This window comes from Acipenser ruthenus, chromosome 3 (assembly GCF_902713425.1).
Source record: "Acipenser ruthenus chromosome 3, fAciRut3.2 maternal haplotype, whole genome shotgun sequence".
NCBI classification, from domain to species: domain Eukaryota; kingdom Metazoa; phylum Chordata; class Actinopteri; order Acipenseriformes; family Acipenseridae; genus Acipenser; species Acipenser ruthenus.
Window position 1 is genome coordinate 8,456,106 of NC_081191.1, and position 25,523 is coordinate 8,481,628.

Genomic DNA, 25,523 nt, shown 5'->3' on the forward strand with positions numbered 1-25,523 from the left:
CCAGGCGATGCGGAGCGACAGGCAGCCCCAGGCGATGCGGAGCGACAGGCAGCCCCAGGCGATGCGGAGCGACAGGCAGCCCCAGGCGATGCGGCGCGACAGGCAGCCCCAGGCGATGCCAGACAGGCATACTTGGGCGAAGTGTGGCAAGCATCCTTGGGCGAAGCGTGGCAGGCATCCTTGGGCGAAGCGAGGCAGGCATCCTTGGGCGAAGCGAGGCAGGCATCCTTGGGCAAAGCGAGGCAGGGAGTCAGGACAAGCTGGGGTGCGGGTGTTGACCCTTTTCTCGGCCTCTGCGGCCGGGCGGTTCTTCCCCGTGCTTCCCTCAGCAGCCTATGCAAGGGCTGCTGAGGACCACCAGCATCTAGTCCTGGTCCTTCTGGTGAAGGTAGAGGCAGCTCCTGCTCCAGGTCCCGGCAGCCGTCTCTCCAGCCTTCCATTTTTCCTTTTTTTTTTTTTTTTTTTGAAAACAGTCCTGTGTTTTTTTTGTTTGTTTGTTTGTTTTTTAAACACAAAACCCCCTCTCCTGGTCTGACGCTTGGAGGCGCTGTTATCCCACGATGACATCACGTGTCACAAAGACGGCCGGAGTGGGTGGCGTCAGACCAGATCCAGGAAATAAAACGACAGAGACTTGGGGTTTTGGTGAAGCTGAGCGTATGACCGCGCTCAGCATTTAATAATTAACAGACAGAAAATAAAAAGGTTGTAAACATACAAAAACACAGGGCACGGCACTGGTAGCCAAAATAAAGAGACAAACAAAACGGACAGACACTAACAAACAGGGACGAACAAACACGGTGAGAAACACTTATTATTATTCTTATTATTCTTATTATTATTATTATTATTATTTTTACCTCCTCTCTCTCCCGTTCTTTCGCCCTGAACACCCAAAAAACCCTGAGTGAGTACTACGTGTCTCTATATATACTGTTGTGCTGGGATTCAATTACTAATTAATTATTCACTTGAATCCCAGCACGTGAATTCATTATGTGCAACCCCATGCTCACATATTATTACATACTTTAAATGCACGTGAAGTGATAGTGCAATCCCGTGCCTAAATATAATTATACAATTTTAACTCACACGTGAAACACAGACCCGTTTATATCCCGTGTACCAATGACTATACACCAACATTTACACACACACGCAACATACAACATATAACACACAAATGCACACAGGGGCGGGGCACATTGCCACAGGATCCCATATTGTATTGCATTTGAGGATCCAAAGCTCACTCACACATTTCAGCATTTTCTTACATGTTAACTGAAGAACAGTACATCACACTACCAAACAAAAAGGATCATGTTGTCTCAGTTCAGGGATCATGAAGAAGAGTTAAGCTCATACTTTAATGATTATCAATTTGACCTGATCCCTAATTCATTTATGCCTTCACTTGGAATAATTCCATGTAAAAAGCATTATATAGATTTTCTTTTTTAAGAAATGTTTCAAGTTTAGTCCCAAATCTTGCAATACGCTTCGCATATATTTATTCTAAGCTTAACAAGAAAGTTGTTAAAAATATAGCAAGTTTTCACATGATTGTGAATTAATCAAACCACATATGAGGTTTATGAATACATCCCAAAGAGTCACTTCTATCAAATTAAATAATCAAAGAGAAACTGTTTTCAGAATATCTTGTACACGTATTACAGTAAATGTTTTTATGGTAGATTTTTGACCTCAGTATAAATTCTTTAAGGTTTTATCAACCCATGTATCATACCACAACATTGTAACTTTGATAGAAGGACTGAGTAAGGGTCAGATGGGGTTCTATTGCCTGTAAAAAGTGAAAAAGTATGGAAAACAAAAATATCAACAGCAACATAGAGATGCTAATGAGAGGTGCGAATGTGTTTTAAACAACTAAATCTACCTAACCTAAAGTGTAATAAACAGTGAAAAATTCACAAAGCCTTTGTAGCAGCATTTTTTTTCTTCTGAAAAGTTTTTCAATACATAGAATAAACAACTTTTAAATACCTAAAAACCCTTGTGTTACATTCCTGAGTTTGTTTATTTCAAGTTAGATATAAAAACATGTACACACGAAACTTAAGTAGATGACCTTGTGCTATTCCAAGGTACGTCTTAATGCTCTCAGTGCCCTCTTCTGACAAGAAACGGTGCTTTCTAGTGTGACTTACCCTGCATCTGTTTTCTCCTCCTTCCCTGTCCGTTATTCTTTTCTGAGACTCTGTAAAGAAAAAGCCTGGTGAGTTAATAATCTCCTTTCTAACTTTTACAAAAATGTACTACTCAGCAGCATCTGTGTTTACCATTAAATGTAAAGGCACACCATTTTGGAACATTATAGGCCTGATTTTCAGAAGGCGCATTTAACTGGCACATTTAACTGGAAAACAGTGGGGAAGCGCACATGTCATCGCAACAATGGGAAAAAAAGAAATTCTTAGTCACCCAAATTGAGCTTTTGCTCGATTAGATTTTATCCTATGAAACTGTTATTTCCGGTAAAAGGTCCAGAGCCACTGCTAAATTTATAATATGGAAGGATGTAACCGAAAAAATAAACGCAACCTCTTCCATAATAAGGTCAATTCCAGAAGTGCCAAAAAGATTCTGGGACCTAAAGCACAGAACAGCAGTTCTCTGTGAGTCGCTTTGGATAAAAGTGTCTGCTAAATGACTAAATAAATAATAGTAATAACAATAATAATAATAATAATAATAATAATAATAATAATAATAATAATAATAATAATACAGCGTGCCTATAGAAAAAAAGCAAAACAGTCCTTAAATTATTTCAATATCACAATGTATTCTCTGATGCAATAGTAATTATTCATATTCTTTACATGCAATATCTGAATGTTTCTGAAAAATCATAATAAAAATGTTAAACATTAATATGCTTTTGTTACATATGTTTTCAAATGGGCATATGTTAATTATGTATTTAATATATTCTAAAATTTTCCAGCCTCCATTTAGAAGCCCCAGTTCGAATTTTCTGAAAAGACACTGTTCTCCAGAATGAATGAGTCGTGGCATGAGCCAGGGTACTTGGCAACTACATCAGTGATAATACATTAAGCATCACATGAAACTTGCACAGTTAAAGAATGATGATGTTTTCTGTTTCAAAAAGAAGTTTCATTCCTTGAATCTGGGATATTGCAATCTATTACACCTAGCACATTTGGGAAGCCAGAAAACTGATAAAATGTGTGTTTTTTTCCACATCCCCATTTGGAAATCTTATATACTCTCTTGCCCTAAGGAAAAGTGCATCTGTGACATTAGCCAGTATCTTTGACATAGAGTGAGAGATGTCAGATGTGTCTGTTGTCTGGATGGCACCCGTTGCATAAAAATGAAGGACTGCTGTAACCTTTACAGGTACAGGTATGGCGTGACTGCGGGCTGTTTGTGATTCTCAAACAAGCAGATCACATAGCTGTTATAGTGCCTATATCAAATCTGTATCTACGCAGAACTTGTATTGGAGTTAGAGCTAAAAATGTCTGATGGGGACAAACTATTCTGGGTTTAGGGTAGCGTCCTTTTCTTCTCCTCCCTTCCCTCTCATGCTGTAGTCGGAGAATTAGAAGCGGTTCGATATCCTCCATTGTCGATTACAGATCACTAGCCCTGTCAGCAGTCGCAGGTTAAATAAGATGAGAAGGGGCATGTCTTAATTTGCACCTCTACTTTCTTGTACTACGTGATCACATTAGTATTTTGCGACCTTTGAAACTAAATCGTTAATAGCAAAATAGAACCAATTACGGATTTCAATTAGTTAACAATCTGTAATGCAAGTGTATTTTCAAAAAGCGCAAACCCTAAATGCCATTGCGCAACTTAGCTATACTGTAAAGACCAAGAGGGTTATTGACTGTTAGAGCCCCCCACCCCTCTTCTGAACTGCGCTCATTAGTACGCACGTGGAATGCAATGAGGAAATTGCCACTGAGGCAGATACTTAAAGCAGCTGCCACCCGAGGACGTGAGAGAGAAACGGGGAACAGAGAAGGACAAGCGGATTTACGTGCGGATGCTGTGAGTCAGTGCTAGATTGTAGGACTACAAAGTGAGAGCTGGCAGCAAGGGTAGAAACGCCTTTTGTCTAAGTGAGAGTGAGACCAAGATAGTTGTGAACAGTGCGGAGTTACTGGACTTCTTCAGCAGTGACGTGATGTTGCTGGTTGCTGAACATGGAGCCAGGCTGTGGGAACTACATTGAAAACGGTCTGTGACACTTTTCTGAATCTGATTCACCCGGGCAAGAAAAAGGGGTCCCTCCGCCCTCACCTGTGTTAGATTCTACTCCTTCCCTCCCCACTTTATCTGGTTTTATTTATTGGAACTTTATTACTAGACTGGTAGATTTGAATTTATTAAAAAGTGACTGTGTTTTGTATTGGTCTTCTGGAGCAGCAGTGCGGAGTAGTGGTTAGGGCTCTGGACTCTTGACCGGAGGGTCGTGGGTTCAATCCCAGGTGGGGGGCACTGCTGCTGTACCCTTGAGCAAGGTACTTTACCTAGATTGCTCCAGTAAAAACCCAAGTGTATAAATGGGTAATTGTATGTAAAAATAATGTGATATCTTGTAGCAATTGTAAGTCACCCTAGATAAGGGCGTCTGCTAAGAAAATAAAAATAATAATGTGTGTGGATGTGGATGACTGGCTGTTTAGGAAAGGGGATTAGCTTTTAAAATGGGGTGGGTTCATTTAGTCTGCGGTGTGTGTGGGCACTTGGCACAGACTAATTGTGGTCCCTGCCTAGTTTATACTGAGTGATTATTTTACAGTGATTTGAGATACTTTATATTTATTTTGAATATAAAGTATCCTGTGTGGCACTTTCATGCAAGTTTGTATCCGTTATTGATTTATTTTATTCACATATGAAATTCTTTGTTTTAGGTTGAACGTGCACAATTGGGTGGAGGACACTATTGGTCTGGGCCGGCTGCTGCTGGGGTACCGGGGACTGTACCTCATATGCTCTGCATGGGCTGAGTGTATGTGTGTGTATGTTTCTGTTTTCAATTTATTAAATAAAAGGCTGGCTATTTTGTAACTGCTCTCTGGAGTCTCTGTTTCCTTCCACCCCACTCTGGTCTTTGTTCCTGCGTAGCTCTGTTTAGGGACTTATTCCCAGACCTTCCTGGTAATCAAAGGTGGTGGCAGCTTGCATGCAGCTCGCACGCGACCGGGTTCACATGCCCATACAAAATCCAGTGACTCTACCGTTTAGACTGTTGCACCTGCTCCTGCACTGTAACCAGTGGGGAGCATTGGTTTACTACAATACGACTTTGGAAAATAGTTTGCTGCTTATCTTGTGACGCAAAGGTGTTTTGCAACCACTATGTTATATTTAGGCTTGCTTCTATTCGATTTGCATTTATTTTCAAAATCGACAATTAATATCGATGTTTATTTTAGAAAGAATTCACGGGGTGGGGGGGGGATCTTTATTTTTCAATTCAAGCAGAGAATTGGTGAAATTGACTTTTATGCTTTAAAAAAAAGACTTTTTATGCCATTGAGAAACATCTCGTTTAGCAAAACCCCGTTATCATATTCAACATGCAACAAAACCATGGTTACCAACATTCTAATTGAAATAACGTTTGATCACAGCGGAGCTATACCTTGTAAAGATAAAGATCCTACACAAATTAGAAAATTGTCTTAAATAAACCGTAGAAAATGCTGTATATAAAAGTGTATTACATAAATGTATAGTATAAATGTAGAGTAAAAAATAATATGTACAGAACAAAACATTAGATAGTTGAACAGAACTAACTTGCACTTATTATTCGGAGTCTGAGCTCCGCCCCTCTCCTGCTTCAGCACAGCCGGACTCAGAGTCACTGGAAGGCAAGGCAGACAGGCCCGCTTCGTCCTGCCATGGAGACTTCAGTCGTCGGCCAGGGTATTGTGCACAATATTCATTAAGTGTTTTCCTCTTGCACCCCATTTTCAAATCAAACTAGTAACTGTCACCGTATACCTACAGCAAAAGCTGACCTACACCTTAACCTGCTAATTTCAAAGTAGGTGCTTAGAATGGGCAGCAGTGTGGAGTAGTGGTTAGGGCTCTGGACTCTCGACCGGAGGGTCGTGGGTTCAATCCCAGGTGGGGGACACTGCTGCTGTACCCTTGAGCAAGGTACTTTACCTAGATTGCTCCAGTAAAAACCCAACTATATAAATGGGTATGTAAAAATAATCTTGTAACAATTGTAAGTCGCCCTGGATAAGGGCGTCTGCTAAGAAATAAAAAAAAAAATAATAATAATATCTTGTAACAATTGTAAGTCGCCCTGGATAAGGGCATCTGCTAAGAAATAAATAAATAAAAAATAATAATAATAATAATAATAATAATAATAATAATCAGCATTTGGACAAGAAGCAGCTAATATTTCAAAAGGGTTTAACATGTTGTGGATGTGTATACAACAACTCAAGTATCTGTTAGATATTCTTTGAGTTAGTGCAACCTTACGGCAACCTACACCAACAAAAAGCCCAATAATCATGTTTACATCCAGCAAAATATGCTAGACCATAAATGCAAATGTAAACCAAGGACTATGCAAGGATGATACAATGATAAGGAAAGATTGCATGAATGCCTTGCAAGGGTTATGCTTGGATGATGCAAGAGATCTATGGGCCATGCAAGATTTACAATATTTTAACTTGCAAACAAAAAATCTAGTAGGCAGGGATGAAACCCTTCCTTATCCTGGCATAGCTGCTTGCTTTAAACATCGAAGTTATGCTCTGCAAGTCTTGCTTGATCCTAGAATAATAATTTATTTTGGTATGGATATACAAACTATTAAGTTTGTATCCCATGTATCCTAAGTAACGGTAGTCAGGGTGTGCTCTAAAATCACCCAGAGAGTTAAGAATATATATGCAGATCTTAATGACATTAAGCAGAAGAATTACTCGCACCAGTGATGTCGCAATTGTTTTTTACTTCTGCTGGCCTTCCATACAAATAGCACCCTGCCTCTCCCGGTTTAGAAGAAGGCAGAATTAGGCAAGGACTAGCTTTAAGGTACGGGGAATAACAGGTGCTAAAGAATAAGTGCATACATAGAAACAACTACCTTTCTGTATAGTTTATATTTCTTAGGTTATGCAACCTTGTTTACAGTATGCTTACTGTAAACCATCTTTTTAATTATTTACATTAGCTAAAAGAAAAAAAACTTGGCAGTACTAGTTAGTTACAGTAAATAAAATAAAAAAATAGTGACAAAGCATACAGTAGCATGGTATTTGTTGTAGTAACTCAAGAATGGAAATAATTCCATATATATATATATATATATATATATATATATATATATATATATATATATAAGATAGAAATATATACAAGAAGCAAACCCAATAGAGTACTGTTCTACTGTTAGCATGAAACTTTCAGAAAATATGCACATTGTACTGTATGTAACCTTTTGCAATATATATATATATATATATATATATATATATATATATATATATATATATATATATATATATATATATATATATAGTGTTTTAGATAGCAATAATATTTTTAGATTGCAATAATCTATCCGATATTCAGTCTGGTTTTCGTTCTGGGCATGGCTGAGTTACAGCAGTTTTAAAAGTTTTAGATGACATCATAATGGGTCTTGATATTTTTATTGATTTATCTAAGGCTTTTGCTACTGTACTCAATTCTCTGAATAAGTTGTGCGATATTGGTTTTGATATTAATTTGCTTGCATGGTTTCCAAATGATTTTCAAAATAGAGCTCAGAGTGTAAAATGTGATAGATTTGTTTCACAATTCCACACAGTTACTAAAGATGTTCCTCAAGGTTCTATATTGAGCCCTACCCTTTTTTCAATTTATATCAATAATATTACTCAGGTAATAGGCAACTCTTATATTCATCTTTATGTAGATGACACTATTTTGTATTCAGTTGGTACTACACTGCCATGGTAATGTCTGATTTGCAACTTAGCTTTGATAAAATTCAACAGGCCTTTTATGACTTGTGACTTTTGCTGAACATTGATAAAACTAAACTTATGCATTTTAATAGAAAAAATACAACAGGTTCTCTTAACAGTGTTTGCAAAATGTTTACTTCTAGTAAGATTGAATTAGAGCAAGTAGCAGTTTATAAATATTTAGGTATTTGGCTGGACAGTGCTTTGTCTTTTAAAACCCATATTGATAAAGTTCAATGTAAAGTTAAATCTAGAATTGGTTTCCTCTTTTGCAATAAATCATGTTTTACACATTCTGCTAGGTCTACTCTAGTCCAGATGTCTGTTTTTCCAGTACTGGATTACAGTGATGTTGTCTACAAAATGGCCTCAAAAGCTACTTTGGGAAAGCTTGATGCTTTATACCATTCTGCTATAAGATTTATACTGGTGCTTCTTACCTTACTCATCACTGTGATCTTTATATTATGGTGGAATGGCCTTCATTGCACACTAGGCAATTAGATCATTGGCTTAGGTTCCTTTATAGAACCCTGACTGAGAAAACCCCACTATATCTGTGCAACCTATTACAGTTCTCTGCTTCAGTTTACAATTTAAGATCAGATTCATTTATTAGATTGGTTCTTCCCAGTGTCCAATGTTTTTGGGTGTAATTCATTTCAGTTTGCGGCTGCTCATGACTGGAATGAATCTCAAATCAAATTAAAACTATAGAGTTTTGTTTCAGAGGATGTTTTTAATCGGAATCTGAATTCACTATTGTTTGGTGCATGTGTATTATTATTATTATTATTATTATTTATTTCTTAGCAGACGCCCTTATCCAGGGCGACTTACAATTATATAAAGGTATCATATTATACATTATTTTTACATACAATTACCCATTTATACAGTTGGGTTTTTACTGGAGCAATCTAGGTAAAGTACCTTGCTCAAGGGTACAACAGCAGTGTCCCCCACTGGGGATTGAACCCACAACCCTCCGGTCAAGAGTCCAGAGCCCTAACCACTACTCCACACTGCTGCCCACTACTCCAAGTGCTGTGTACTTGTTAATGTATTTATTTATTTATTTTATGTTGTATTTATTTGCTTTGTGCTGCTGTGATGTTTGCCTCTTGATCAGATCGTTGTTGTAAATCAGAATTTGTTCTCAATCTTCTTATCTGGCAAAATAAAGGATATATATATATATATATATATATATATATATATATATATATATATATATATATATATATATATATATATATATATATATCCCCTCAGTCCACTGGCTCCCGATCACCACTCGCATCCAGTTCAAGACTCTTGTACTAGCCTACAGATGCCTTGAACAGACTACACCCAGCTACCTCCAGACCCTCATCTCTCCCTTCACCCCCAATCGACCTCTCCGCTCCTCCTGCACTAGAAGACTGGCTGTACCTCCTCTACGCTCCCCTGCCTCCAGAGCCCGCTCCTTCTCCACCCTCGCCCCGCAGTGGTGGAATGACCTTCCTACAGATGTCAGGACTGCCCAGTCCCTGACCACCTTCCGGCGCCTCCTCAAGACTCACCTCTTCAGACAGCACCTGTAGAACTGCTCTTTTTTTTCCCTATGGACACTCTTCCTTAAATGCGCTTTACTTGCTCTTATCTGCCCCCTATTTTACTGCATTTAATCCTGTACTTTAGAGTACCGTAATCTGTCAAGTGTTATTTGATCTGTAGTATTTTGTATTAAATTCTATCCTGATGTAACTATCACTGACACTGTTATCTGCTCCCTTACTGAATCGTATTTTGTCATACTTGTACTTGCTAGAACCAAAGTCATTGTATTTATCTTGCTCTTAATTGCATTATTACTTGTACTGTGATTCTTGAAATGTATTTTTGTTTACGACTGTAAGTCGACCTGGACAAGGACGTCTGCTAAGAAATAAATAATAATAATAATAATAATAATAATAATAATAATAATAATAATAATAATAATAATAATAATACAGTATAACAGGAGTTGCAGGAGTCTTCACTTGGTACCAGTCAGTCTCATTTGTTTGCACAAGTAAATGATAATTGATTCTATTCACAGTAGAATATGAAATATTATCCTTCAGTGCAGATTAGTAAAACAAATCCTTCTAACCTTAACCGGTAAACTTGCAGTCTGGGTGTAATAAACGTTTGAAAAGTATAGTATAGGTATAGCCTTTAAAAAATGCCAATAAATCCAACGTTAGATAAATTACCAAAGCTGGGATTTTGCTCTTGTTAAAAGCAATCAGATAGTTACTTTGACCACCAATGAATTTCTCACTGCACGACTAAATCGATGACAGAATGGAATGAATGCTATTGACTGAGAAATATGCAGTAAGAATAATAATAATAATAATAATAATAATAATAATAATAATAATAATAATAATAATAATAATAATAATGTAAAACGATATACTTCCTATTTTGGTGTTAGCATCATCACTGTAAAGCCAATAACGAAAGTCCGCCGTTTTCAGTGAATGGTTATTTAAATGGAAAAACTACTCAATACAACTAATATCTATTACATAATCGAGTCTTTTGTGTTTGAGGGACAAAACGAAATCATTAATTCCAGCAAGAATCTGGTGCGAGTAGCATTTTGTGATTCGCGGACCTATTTACTACCTGTGTAAGGCAGAGTTTGTGACCCGAATTGTCTGTAAGGTCTCAATTCGTTGACGTTGTACATGCAATTTAAATTAGCCTATGTAATACATAAAAAATGTAGCTTGGAACTGGACATAGTATATCCTTTACTAAGGCAACAGTAACTAAGCAGCGTACATTTTTAAATCTTGCCGTATTAAACAACTATCTCCACATGTAGAAAATAAGTTTAACACAATTGGTATCTGGGAGGGCACTCGCTTGCATATTATACTCAATATAAACGTAACATTTTGTGAATTGTAATTTTTTTTTTTTTAAATCACAATTAAAAAATGCAGCCGTTTTATCATCTTCCAAAAACACCCTCTACATTTTTCACAACTCATTTAAAAACACATATTTTGCATCGTTAACCTTACCTTTCGGGGCGATTAATTTATCAGGTAGGCTCCAGATGTAAATGCAAGTTCTAATCAGTGTGTGATCTTTTAAAATATCGCCATCCTAAAGAGAGTCTGAGAGAGCAATGTTTTGAAACTGCAGAGGCTGAAAGATGTGATCAGCGCCTGTGGCGACGCGAGTAGGATTTACTAAAAATAGCAACACAGTAGAAAGCAGGAGGGATTGCCTGAGCCAACAATCAGCGGATCATTTACACAACGGGAGAAAATACACTGTGATGGGTACTTCAATAAAGCTGTGCACATTCTAATCAATCGGGACAGAAAATACACGAATCGTGTGTGGTAAAGTGTCACTGTATATCATTAACATCTGTGATGTATGAAATTTGAAGCCAGCATACGGAGCTGCTTGATCTTTCCTTATACTAACTAGCAGGGCCCAATATTTGACAGCGTGTACTGTAACTGTATATATATATATATATATATATATATATATATATATATATATATATATATATATATATATATATATATATATATATATAATGTGACTCGTATGAAAATATCAATAAAGTGAGTACTTCGTGGGATGTTTATTATATGAATCATATGCATTATAGTTATGTGCATCATAGAGATGTGTTACTGTAGTATATACAGTATGTTATGGGACATAGCAACCCTGTAACATAGCACTGCCCCAGTGCTTTTTGGAGCATAGTGCATAAGAGCAGATATAGAAAGTGTGCCCACATTCAATATAAGTAAAAGCTAAGGGGTACAGTATTCACCAGGAGGAAACAGAAGCCACAGGGTAATGCGAGATATGGGTTCACAGTTGGATGGGTGTAAGCTCACATGATGTCCAGACACGCTACATATTAGCATTATTGTTCTCCTTGAACAGCTCAGTTCCTTTGCTGTTATACAGTATACATGAGAATGCTGTATCGAATCCCTAACAAGCTGCATCCCTGTCGATCACTCCTGTTTATCTTCAGTATAATGTGAGCTAGGCAGCAGATGAAGCAAAAGGGCAAAGCTTTGCTTTGTTTTCTTTTTACATAGCAGGCTGTTCATTTTATGGGTAAATACACATTCATTATATGCACTGTACTGTGGGCTCTTGGAAGGTCTCAGTCCAGCAATACCTAGATTTGAATCATTTTAGGCTATATTTGTTTTTGTGATCCACCAGGACTTCCTACTGTTACAATGGCTTCCTGAAAGATTTATTTTCTAAAGGCAATATTTCCTTCACATATAGAGATGATTTTAGATGTCCTATATGAAGAAGTCTACTGGCATATTATTATCACCTGAATAACATGTGTTTTTTTTCCACCAATGTAAGGACCTCATATTGACATAAAGATGTTGCAAAGCCTCAACTAGATAATGTAACTGTAAGACCACACATACATTCCATTGTCACTTTTATTGTTTGTCATCCAGTATTAAACCATATTTGGTTGATATTTCTTGAGTAGTCTTGACTTGATATGTTTCAATGGCTAAACCAGAAAGGGAAATCAAAATTAACTTTAAATAGATTTTTTTTTAATTATAAATGCTTAACACATTTGAATGTTTGGGCAGTTTTTGACAATGTGCTAAAAGAAAGACATGAGACATTTGTTTGAAAGTATTTTAAACACCCCAAGAGTTTCAGTTAATTCATATTATGAGCAACATGTCATGAGCCAGAGGACCACAACATCATTATCATGTGTAATAAACAAGGGCCTGCAGACTGGCATCATATTCCCCTGTGAAAAGCAGATTTTGTCTTGTGCAATTCTGTAGTTTAATAATTGTCCAGTGAAGTACATTTTGTACATTAATTAGAATATAGATCTTTTCTGAACATTGATTCTTATCAGTGAATTGTTACTGGTCTTATATTTTCAAAATATACTTTACATTGTATTTCAGTTAATGCAGAGCTATCAAGTTGTATTTTGGTGGGGAAAAACAAAACAAAACAAAACAAAACAACGTCAATGTAGTAAAAGGTGTCAGGGACCAGTTTTATATTTATTACCTTTTTGTGCCAAGCCCTTCTAAAAGAGTCCTAATGCTATTCAAGAATATATTCGTGCTTAAGTGTGATGTCTTTTATTCCTTTATTGTCATCAAAATAATCCTAGCACATACTGTCTAATTAGAAACAGGGAAATTACGACTTTTCTCCACATCTTAAAATCCTGTTCTAAGTAGATTTCCTCAGACCTATAAATAAGATGGTCTTTTTCTTCTTGGCTGGCTTTTGGCCAAACCTATTGTTATAGTACTGTACATACTGAAAATGCATTAATTTTATTTCCATTGAAGTATTCCCTTCTTGACTGAAATTTCTTCAATGAAAACCGCTGGAGCATTACATAGGTTGGTAGGGCCATATTGTATTTACAAGATGCTTACATACTGTACATACAAACGATGGGTTGAATGATTTCAGGTTAATGGGAATGGTTTTCTATTATCTGCACTGCTAATGGGAAAAAATAAACATTCAACAGCCCCTGTGATGGGGAGCCCCGCCCCTATGGATATTTGTGTGCTGTTTTGTTTGTTTTATTTGTATTATGATTTTAACATGACGGCGTAAAGCCAGTATTTGTATTTGATTCATTGTTTGCTGCCCACCATGGTATTGTTTTGTTTTTATTATTATTTGTAAAAACCTTGTGAGGATGGATCACTGATGAGCTACTGATTATTTAACTAGCTGACAGTCACACATCCTTATTAAACCTGTGCAAAATGTGACCTAGGAATAATCCGATAATTATAGCTGGTTAATCCCTCGGTCACAGAAAAGCCTGCAGCTTTGCTTGTTCGAGGAAGTGTGTTCGGCGTGGAGAACGAGAGTGGAGAAAGGAGGGAACAGAAATAGAAAGATAACAATTGCTAAGTGTGCTGGCTTATACACCAGCATAGAACTTATTTGAGATTTTGTTTGTTTGGCCAACGTACCTTTTTGTTTGAAAGTGTTTTGTTTTTTTAATATTTAATATTTTTAATATTTAATAAAAACTCTGAGTGCCGTAGCGTCTCAGTTTTGCCCCGCCATTCCTTGTTTTGGTTCGTGTTTCTGGTCTGACGTCACCCCTGCCAAGCCATCCTGTTCACATATGATGTCAGAACCAGGACGACAGCGCCTCCAAGCATCAGACCAGGAATACTGCAGGTGAGTATTATTTCGTTGTTCAAGAGGAGTGTATTTTTGGTTTTGTTTTGTCTTAATTAATAAACAAAACAATCTGGACTTCCTGTTGCTGTTGTCTGCGCCTGTTGGATGCTGACAATGGGGGTGTTGCCTACGAATGTACATGGAAAAGGTGGGCTGGCTCAGGGGGCGGTGCTTTCACAGTACAACAAAAAACAAACCAAATCTGTCGCAGAGTCCCTATTAGGACGTCTGCCTTAAATCTGGCTTAAAAGTGGCTAGTGTAAACTGGGTTGTAACAGGGGGAAGTGTTACGTTCGTGGGTGTCACTGAATAATAATAAGTCAGACACAGAGTATTGGGTGTTAACACACCGCACAGGTGCTACCACTAGGGTACCAGCAATGGCCAGAGCCCCAGAAGAGGGAGCTGCCAGCTACGAAGAAGGGGGGCGCCCCTTGCCACAGCTCGGCGCCTGGGGGTTGGTTCCCTCGACCTGGGCTCCCAGACACCCAGGCTGCATGTCTGGACCTCTGGTCGCGGGGCCTGACTCCCAGGTTGCGGCACCGGCAGGCACAGTTTGTCACTTGGTCTCCTGCTCCTGGGCTCGCAGCTCTGCCTGGGGCTGCAGCCTGTGCTCCCAACGCCCCATCCACTGCACCTTTGTCCCCTGTAGCCAGGTCTCCATTCCGCCAGGAATGCGCCAGACTGTGGACCAACCCTCCCTCAAGGATGGGAGAAGGAGGACAATAGGAGACTTGGACTTGAGGGAGGGTGGATGGCTTTCAAAGGGGTGTCCAGGGCGACTTACAATTGTTACAAGATATCACATTATTTTTACATACAATTATATATATTTTTTTATACATTATTATTTTTATTTTTATTTTTACAGACAATTACCCATTTATACAGTTTGGTGTTTACTGGAGCAATCTAGGTAAAGTACCTTGTTCAAGGGTACAGCAGCAGTGTCCCACACCTGGGATTGAACCCACGATCCTCCGGTCAGGAGTCCAGAGCCCTGACCACTACTCCACACTGCTGCCCAATTAGCGGGGGCAGCGTAAAGTCCTGCTGTGTAAATATATTTATTAAGCATGGGTGATTGTTATTGTAAGATTTAAAATGTATTGGTGTATTATTATTTAAAATAATGTATTGTTTGGGAACAGGGGTTGTTCTATAATTTGAATGTATTTTGTTTGGCAGCAGGGATGGGAAACCCCGCCACACAAAACCTGGTGCAGAAGGTGACCATCTCCCGATTTAATTAATGGATTTATTTGTTTCTAAACGGGAGATGGTCACCAGTATAAAAGCCTGCAGCTCTCCCTGTTCAAGGTAGGTGTTCGGAGGAGAGAAGGAGAGCGAGCGGAGAAGAAAATAAACTAAAAAGCAAAACGAGGATCAGTGAAGGCAACTGCCCAGCCTGACCTCAAGACTTGGTTATATTTTTGTGATTTGTTTTGTTTAAAACTTTAATTTCGCTCTGTGAGCAATGTTTTTTTTGTTCAACCTGTTTATTTTTGTTAATAAAAATGGCGCTGCAGTGCACTTTGCACCCAAGTGTGTTGCAGTTCCTGTTTCCACCCCGCTACCCTGTCACACATGCCTATTCAAAAACATGCACATTCTTATTACAGTATGAATACAGAATTAACTGGAAACTACTGTATTTGTATTACAAAGTAGAAATGAACAAAATTTCAAAAAATGAGTCCCACATTCCTTATTTCTAATTGATATCAGTACAAGTCTCAAAATGACTCTCAATAACATTATAAACCTCAGGGCAAGGACATTAGCAGGTAAAGCAAAAAAAAAAAAACATATCCAGGTACATCTATCTTTGAAACTGTTAAGAATCATGACATGGTTATTCTATCCACAACAAATGTTTGTTTTATTAGCGGTTGTTTCACGACCGCAGTGTAAGAAAAATAAAACCAACACTGGTTTAAAACTGTAAATCAAGTTTCCAGTTTTCCTGATAATTACACTGTCCTTGGCCACTCTGTCGCATTACAATTAGCAAAAGTGTGCCGTCAGCAGTTTAAATACAGTATACAGATGTCAATGGTGCTCAATCATTGAGGACAATACATCAAAGCAAGTCCTCATGGGTAAGCAGCTTGTTATATGATCACGATTATGTCTACTCAAGGCTGCAGAATCCTATTTTACTACAGTATACTTGAGAAGCGATCGTCTCGTGAGGGTGCCTAGTTTAACTGCCCTGCGGTGTTACGTGTAATGGCCTTTGAATTAAAATGACATTACAGAACAGTATTTTACTGTCAGGACTACCACTGCATTTAAGCATCTGTGGTTTACTTATTTTCTGTTGCGATGCAAATCTCACAGTTCTTCATTAAGCTGAGATGTAAAGCTCTGCAATCCCCCCCCCTGCCCCCCCCCTCCTCACCGCACCACAATCCCACTCCCTCTACATGCATATCACACAATAACACTGCTGTACTCAGCATGTATTCAATGAATGTGTATTCACTTTATTGAAACACATTTTCACTAACAAAGAACACAAAAAAACATACCTGCACAATGCAGTGGCGCAGTCATGTTTGATTACAAACAATGCAGTGTTTCCTGCTTCATTGCACTATCCACGCTGAGTACATGCCTAATCACGCAAGATGTGATCAAATTCAAATTCAAAAACAGCTTTATTGGCTGTAAACGTCATTGCACTTGATACAGTATCGTATTACATGCAGTCAGTTTGCTCTGAAATGATTCTTATAAGCGGATTGCTTGATTCTTACAAGCAGATTATTTTACATGGGATAGTATAGGAATGATTTTGTCCCACTGGTTTTGGTCACTATATGTGGTTGATTCTTATATCACCGATTCTTATAAATGGAGTGCACTATATATATAGGATATGTAATGTAAATATTATGGCAATACTGCTAATGCCTGTCATGCCAAAATAGCACCTTTGAATTGAATATATGTAGCGAACCCACACCTTGTTTCGGGTAGTGTAGCCGCTGCCACCACCTTTGATAACCCGGGAGGTTCCGGGGTTAAATAATATAAAAAGCAAAGTTTATTAAACACACAATAGTTGAAAAAGATCACTATACAGATACACAGGCTAAGCAGTTATAACAATGCTAGAATAGATATAACAGCAATGGGGCGGGGGGGAGAGATCCTAGGCATGGCAATACAGCCTCTGTAGAGTTTAACAGAGGGGAAGGGGGATGGAGTGATTAAAATCTGAAGTGCTAAACAATGTGCAAACAAAATTACAGAAAGTTAACTCAATAAAACCAAACAACAAGATCGGGCAACCAATAAAAATAAATAAACCAGACCATATAAACTTTAGAACACAAGTGCAAGTATACAAGGATCTAAAAGCACACAGCCTAACTCTGAATACAACCCACCCACTAAAAGACTAACAATACAACAACAAGTACAATAATTGAAATACACAAAAGTACACACAGGTCTATTTAGGAAGAAGGACACAACCAGAAGCAAAAGAAAGTGCACTTTACCAATCTTTGTGTTTAAACACACTGCTGTCTCTGAACAGTCTCTTTCCAGCCAGCTTCCAGCAAGCCAGCACAGCAGCCATAAACAGTCCTTTCGTTTGAAGATTCACCAGTAAAAGTCCTGCACGATCTTCTCCAGGGCAACAGCAGTGATAGACAGTCCCTTAATTTATAAATGTACCAGCAAAAAGTCTTGTATATTTCTCTCCAGCACACCAGCAGTCCTAACTCGTATACACTCAAGTACGGCTGCAAAACCCAGCAGCAGCCCTGTTTAGCTGCGGCAGCCTCCTTTTATTGGCTGCTAATCAGCCCCATTACAGTTTGCAGGTGAGTGTTTTAAACAATCATGGGCAGGCAGCTAAATTAGACCTGACAGAATAATTCTCCACCCTAACCTTTTTAGTTCTTTTGATAATGATCTGAAGTCCTCTTTTAGAACTTCAGATTTCCTGTTTCTTATGTCATTTGTACTTACGTGTGACCACAGACTCTTTTTTTCTGATTATTTAATAATTTGCACACTCTTGATTCAATGTCCTTAGTTTTTGCTCCAGGGAAGCAGGTAACCGTTCTGTTTATAGGGTCTTTACGGCTAAAGTCACTGTCAACGTGGCGAATAATTGACTCGCCTACTAACAGGTCTATGAAAAATTCAGCAGAATTTTTGGCCACTGTGCTCAAGAGGGTCTGGGTTTTATAAATAACTGGGACTGTTTCTGGAGAAGAAATATATGTTATAAGAAGGATGGACTTCATCTAAATAGATCAGGGGCAAGCAGGTTAGCTGCTAATATTGAGAACCACCTTGCAAAGTATTTAAACTAGGCACTGGGGGGGACCTAAATAGATATGCAAGATTGAGGTTATAGCTTCCTGCCACCCCCGCTTCCCAGTGAGTCATCATAGAGGTGTGTGTTACAGTAATCTATTTCTATTATCCCTGCTCAATCACTTGCACTAGATGGGACTGTTCTATGTTTATGCTTATTTAATGGCAGGTCTCTGTCTGATAAGGCTCCGTTAATTAGTGATTTTATTCAGGATTACGGGATTGGTATTGTATCATTAACTGAAACTTGGCTTGGACCCAATGACAATGTCTCACTGATTGAGGCTTCCCCACCTTACTATTGGTTTTTTTCAGAAAGCTCGCTCTACTGGGCGGGGAGGTGGACTTGCTGCTATTTCCGTAGTGAACATAGAATTAATCAGGTTACTGTCCCAGGTTATTCAGCTTTTGAACATAATTGAAACTAATAAAAATAATCCTAGATCTCTTTTTGCTACAATTGATAAATTAATGAATCCTTCTCCAAATAGTTCCACCCTTGATACTGGTTTTATTCCTAGCTGTAATGACTTCTTAAATCACTTTAAAAATAAAATACTACACATTAGAAATCAGATTCCACAAACATATTCTATTAAGGAGGCTTGTTGCACAGTATTACCTATTAGTGCCTCTAAGGCTACTATGGAGGTCTTTTCTTTGATTACCCTTCAAGAGCTGACAGCTCTGATTCAGCACGTGAGAACTACAGCATGTTCTCTTGACCCCATTCCTACAAAATCCTTTAAAAACGCTCTTGGAGTTATTATTACCCACATTTTAAAAATTATAAATAGTTCTCTTTCTTCCGGTATTTTTCCCTCAGCTCTTAAGGTATCTGTAGTAAAGCCAATGCTCAAGAAACACAACTTGGATTCTAAACTCATTAATAAATACAGGCCCATCTCCAATCTTCCATTCTTAGACAAGGTTTTAGAGAGGGTTGTTGCATTTCAAGTACAAAGTTTTTTAACTCTTAATGGTGTATCAGAAATTTCAGTCTGGATTTCGTGCTGCACATAGTACAGAGACAGACCTTGTCAAAGTTGTAAATGACCTACTGATACGCTCTGACTTGACCTTTCCATCAGTTCTAATTCTTCTTGATCTAAGGGCTGCTTTTAACACCATAGACCACTCCATCTTATTAAATCGGCTCAAATACTTAGTGGGACTGTCTGGCCTTGTCTTATCCTGGTTTCAATCTTACCTATCTGATAGGTATCAATTTATCTCTATTGGGGAGGAAAAATCAGCATTGACCAAAGTTGATTGTGGTGTTCCACAAGGTTCTATTCTGGGTCCATTGCTATTTTCATTATATATGTTACCATTGGGTGATATCGTCAGGGAAGATGGTGTGAACTTTCACTGCTATGTGGATGACACCCAGCTGTAGTTGTCTTTAAAACCTGCTGATTTTCTGTCAGGGTGTTATTTGCTGCTTGCCTTGCTGACATCAAGTGCTGGATGTCTCAAAATGTTGAATTCAGATAAAACAGAGGTTATGCTTGCAGGCTCCCATAACCAACTAAAAAATGTAGGATTGCATGAGTTTGACCCTAGCAGTCTTTTATCAAATCCGAAAACTGAAATAAAAAATGTGGGGGTTATCTTTGATCCTGATTTGAGTCTCCTATTAAGGAAGTTTCTAAAGTATCCTTCTATCACTTGAGAAACATAGCCAAACTGAGACCTATTATCTCCTCATCTGACGCCAAGAGACTAACACATGCCTTTGTTTCTTCAAGAATTGATCACTGTAATGCACTCCTCTCTGGCATCCCAAAACGTGCGGTGTCCCGCCTACAGCTTGTTCAGAATACCGCTGCTAGAATTTTGACTAAAACCAAAAAAAATTAGCATATCACCCCTATTTCAGCCTCCTTCCACTGGCTCCCTGTACAATATAGAATTGATTTTAAATCGCACTCTTAGATCACAGGAAGTGGGGCTGCTCGTTGTTCCCAGTGTCAATAAAATCAATACGGGAGGCAGGGCTTTTTCTTTTAGAGTCCCTAAACTTTGGAATGCTCTACCTCCATGTGTTAGGGAAGCTGGGTCTGTAGGTATTTTTAAGTCTAAACTTAAAACACATTTTTATAAAATGGCATTTTTATCTTTGTGGTTTTAATGCAACAAAATTGCTAGGTTTTAATGATTATTTTATTATTATTATTATTATTATTATTATTATTATTATTATTATTATTATTATTATTTGTATATTTTGCATTTTATTGTATTGTTATGTATTTATGTACAGAGCCTTGTGATACTTCGCTATGAAAGGTGCTATATAAATTAAATAAATAAATAAATAAATAAAACTCTCTCTATGGTGGTCTCCCAGCACGTGCCATAAACCGACTGCAGATAGTTCAGAATGCCGCTGCCAGGATCCTTACCAGATGTAAAAAACGTGAACACATCACCCCCCGTCTTGCCCAGCTGCACTGGCTACCTGTAAAGTTCAGGATTACTTTCAAAACTCTCCTGATCACCTACAATGCCCTTCATCACACAGTTACCTCTTCAACCTGCTGACCTGCTATGTCCCTGCTTGCAAGCTGAGGTTCTCCGACTCTGGCCTGCTTGTTATCCCCAAGCAAAAGTGCACCACACTTGGAGAACGCTTGTTTAGCTTCATGGCTCAGACTCTCTGGAACTCTTTCCCAGCTTTGGTGCATGATGCTCCCACTGTCGCTCTCTTTAAATCAAGTCTCAAGACCCACATGTTCTCTCCTGCTTTCCATGCTCTTTAAGCCTGATATCTGTTATTAGCTATTGCGTTGTTGTTACTTTTTTTTTTTCTCACATCCACAATGTTTTAGATTTATTTTTACATCCTAGCCTTGTATTTCATGTATTATGCATTGTTTTTCACCGTTTTTCATGTATTATGCATTTTTCACTGTATTTAATGTATTATGCATTTTTTTCTGTTACTGTATCTTGTAGTGCTTTGTGATGGTGGTCCACTATGAAAGGTGCTATATAAAATAAAGATTGATTGATTGATTGATTGATTGAACAAATGTAATGCACTACAACAGAGTGGACTACCTGTAATTAGTATACACCACCTACTGGATGCCTACCACATTACTGTTCACTCTGCCTACAAACTGATGTGAAAGAGTGGGACATATTGTAGTAGTGCACTCTTGAGTGATTATCTGGTGGCCATATTGGTATTAAAAATGGACATGAGTCAACCATGACCAGTATCAGTATTAGACCTTGTTTTATATCTGAAGGGTATATCAAATCACATAATGGTAAAAACATACTGGAGACTGAAGTTTTGTTCAAAGATGGCTCTCAGATCTTAAGAAAATGGACGCAAATTTGAATTTGATACACATGTACAAAAAATAAGAATGTGGCAATAGCCAAGTTAATTCTGCAAATATACCCTATGGTAATTCCTTAAAAGATTAAACAACTTCCATAGCAAATATTTCATTTTTGTCCGTCATATGCAGGCAAATCCAATCTTATAAACCATTGCCCTTTGATTTAGCAACCAAAACCTGACGGGATCAGAATCCAGGTATGCAGACGATTGATCATATTTGAAGTACAGCAGTGTTATTTCTCTCAGACCAAAAATCCAAAGAATACTTCTATTGACAGGCAGGTCATGGATCTGTACTACCTCTTCAATATATTTTTAGCAGTCAGCCTTTTAGTGCTAGAGGCCCCTGGCAGAAGCCTCGTATGTAAATGGTAATAAATGTCAAAACTCAAAGACTACCTCAGCTGCATGACCATTAAAAAAATACAGTATTCTTTTAAGTTTCACTAACCAAATCATATCACTATTAAAAGAGTAAACTCTGGAGTGTGTTATATAAAGCCAGCAGCTATTATTATAGCAAGTAAAAATATTCCAACTGCATCTAAAACATGTAGAATAGAGGTAAAACACTACAGAAATCACATAATATTAACCAGGTACTACATTAAAGATTGTAGATTTTTCAATAACAACTGAAAGACATTTCCAAATTCAGACTTCAAATAGGATCAATATTTCTTTCTCAACCTTTGTGTGAATGTTCCTAGCTTGGCAAGACGGACGTATTCTCTGTTTTCTTATCCTTGGCTTCTCTTTAAAGCACATTAAATGCATCGAAAAAGCACGGGAAAACCAATTTTAACATGTTTAACTTTTATGAGGGCCAGGGTGCAAAACAAATTATCTGCATTAAAATCTAACTGCAGTGCAAGTTACAGTGAGCAATGGTACAGCTTTCATCAGTGCATCAATATAACTTCACTCTGCTTTTTTGTTTACGGTGCCCATGCTGAGGCATATATTTAGATTTGGCTCAGAAGCAAGGGTGCCCCCTACTGAACCACCAACAGAAAGCTTTGACAGCAACCCCTTTTCCATGAAGGTCCACCGCGAAAGTACTAGCCACGTCAAACTTTAGTATATCTGAAATCTAATGAGATCAGATTGATGGCTGCAGACAGCTTGAATTTCTTTGTAGGATGATTTTTGTTAAGTGATATGCAGATTGTATAAAGTATCCCTTTAATACCAGACCTCTAACTTCAAATGTGTATGTACTGTTTAGCACACCAGATCGCACTTTTAGAACCGATATCTACTGGCATTACCTGATCCTTGATTCCTTGTACCTTTTGCATCTCAAAGTTGGATAAGGTTTAGTGTGGAACTTGCTTAAAAATAATTTTAAATAGTAAATAAACAAACAGGCACTTTGTTAGATTTGCCTAACAAAACTACATGAATAAAAAATGTGTATGTCTTACTGTACAATGAGAAACCTCTTGTGGTTTCTCGCTGTAAAATAAATGTGATGAAAAAAACCCAAAATTACACCACACGCACACACACACAAGACCACAAACTTAATTAACTGTACAGACAGATTTTGGAGAGAGAAAGAGCTCGCAGCAACCAGCTGTAGAAAAAAACAGTAATGAAAAGGATTATTAGTGTTATTATATTAAATAGTCCAACAGATATGTGAAACAATTATGCACTTTTTGCTACAAGCATGAAACTTGGCAGAATAATAGATTTTTAACATACTAATAAGAAATGGGTATGGAGGCATTTTGAAAAAAAAATATATAGATAGGTTTTTTGGTCGACACACGCATTTGCTATACACTCCTCTCTGGCATCCCATATCGTATCTCAATGAAGAAATCAAACTATTCATCTTGGCACTTAAAATGATAAAAGAGACCAAAATAATGTTATATTTGCTCAAAGGGTCTATTTAAAGGTCATGCATTCTAAAAAATATGCATCTTTAAACTATTTTTACAAAAATACAATGTCATGTGTTTAATACACAAAGTGAAAAAGGATACTTTTAGAAAACATGTATTCTGTACTCCTTTTCCACTAAACCTCTAAAGAGGTTAAGGAAGGTGCCTGTCACCTCATTATAAGTTTGCCAGACTTGCTGTAACAGGGGGGGACCTGTGCTGACTCTTCTGATGTGTTCATAGTGCTGCAGGGAGAGGGCAGCAGCCCGTCAATATCCGCCTGTCAGTCATGGCAGTGACACGGAGAGGTGGGAGAGTGGGTGTGCGGGCTTTCCTTCTCTCTGAGTGGCAGGTGGGTCTTGGGGGAATTGCTGGCCCTACAAGTTAACATTCTGCTGTTCCCTCAGGTCTGCCCTCTGAGACGTAAAAGGTGTGCGGAAGCGCTGGAGAAAAAGCTTAGCGGGGAAAAACTTTGGGCAGCCCCGATAAACAGTGTATAGCAGGCTGAGGGAGCCGCTAGTGTAGGACGGAGACCCGGGCCGTGCGGGTAGCGACGGTTGGGGTGAAGCTGCCGAGCGCAGCACCTTTTATTTGTAGTTTTTTTTTACTGTGTTTTATTTTCACTGTTCCTTTCGCCTTTTGATTATTGTTTTGTTTGAAACTCTGTATCCTGTACCGCTCCCGGTATAGTTGTGGCTCTGTCGCTACCATAGTTGGTACGGCAGACCACAGACAACAGCGCCCTCTGCGGGCTGAAAAGAAATTAAGCTCCCATAATAAAACTGGGCACCTGTGCGGTGTTCCTAAATTACTTCTCTGTGTCCTGTGTGTCAGTGAATTACCCACCACCCTTCCACACTTGCCAATGCCATTAAAGGAAGATACTGTGTCACACCCAGTGCAGCTGTGAAACATGGATAGACATCTGGAATTCTTGGGTCCAATTGCAGCAGCAATCTCATGGGTAGGAATGTAGTGGACATTCTTTTCTGTTCCAAATGTCACTCAGACTTCATCAATATTTAGCAAGCTCACAGCAGCCACTGCTAATACAACTACATGCGTGTCTACAGTCCTCAAGAGGACTGACATACCCTTCTTTTGAGGCATCTGACATATGCAACATCATTCTTGTATCTGTCTCTTCATGATCCCAAGATTATAGTCCAGATGTGTCACAGGGTTGCTTGCTTTGGCCATGTGCTGTGATGATTTGCTTGTCACTCTCAATTGTGACTCTAAAAAGCTGAAAAGTTCCACCTTGTTCTCATCAATTCGAAGAAAGTCTTTTCAGTTTGGTACAGATGTATTGGCTTCCACTCGTCTTCTTATTTCCTTTCCTCTTCTTCTTCTGGTAGTGATTTTCAGTGAATCTCCCCTGTAATCATCCCAAACAAGGACAGTAGTGTGGAGTAGTGGTTAGAGCTCATGGGTTCAATCCCAGGTGGGGACACTGCTGCTGTACCCTTGAGCAAAGTACTTTACCTAGATTGCTCCAGTAAAAACCCAACTGTATAAATGGGTGTGGCAATGTGCCCGCCCCTGTGTGCATATGTGTGTTATGTGTTGTATGTTGCATGCGTGTGTTAATGTTGGTGTATAGATTGGTACACAGGATATAAACGGGTCTGTGTTTCACGT

At 38.3% G+C, this 25,523-nt stretch overlaps 1 protein-coding gene across 2 annotated transcripts in view; it reads right to left on the reverse strand.

Annotated features, from left to right (window-relative positions):
- LOC117394690 (histone deacetylase 9-like) overlaps window positions 1–11,250 on the reverse strand; it is a 213,959-nt gene extending 202,709 nt beyond the window's left edge. For both annotated transcript variants that reach the window (XM_059011775.1, XM_059011754.1), the window contains exons 1-2: window positions 11,102–11,250; window positions 2,184–2,233 (exon numbers count right to left, since the gene is read on the reverse strand). The gene's annotated coding sequence lies outside the window, so the exon portion shown is untranslated. The remainder of the gene's footprint in view (window positions 1–2,183; window positions 2,234–11,101) is intronic.
- Between the last annotated feature and the right edge of the window lie 14,273 nt (window positions 11,251–25,523).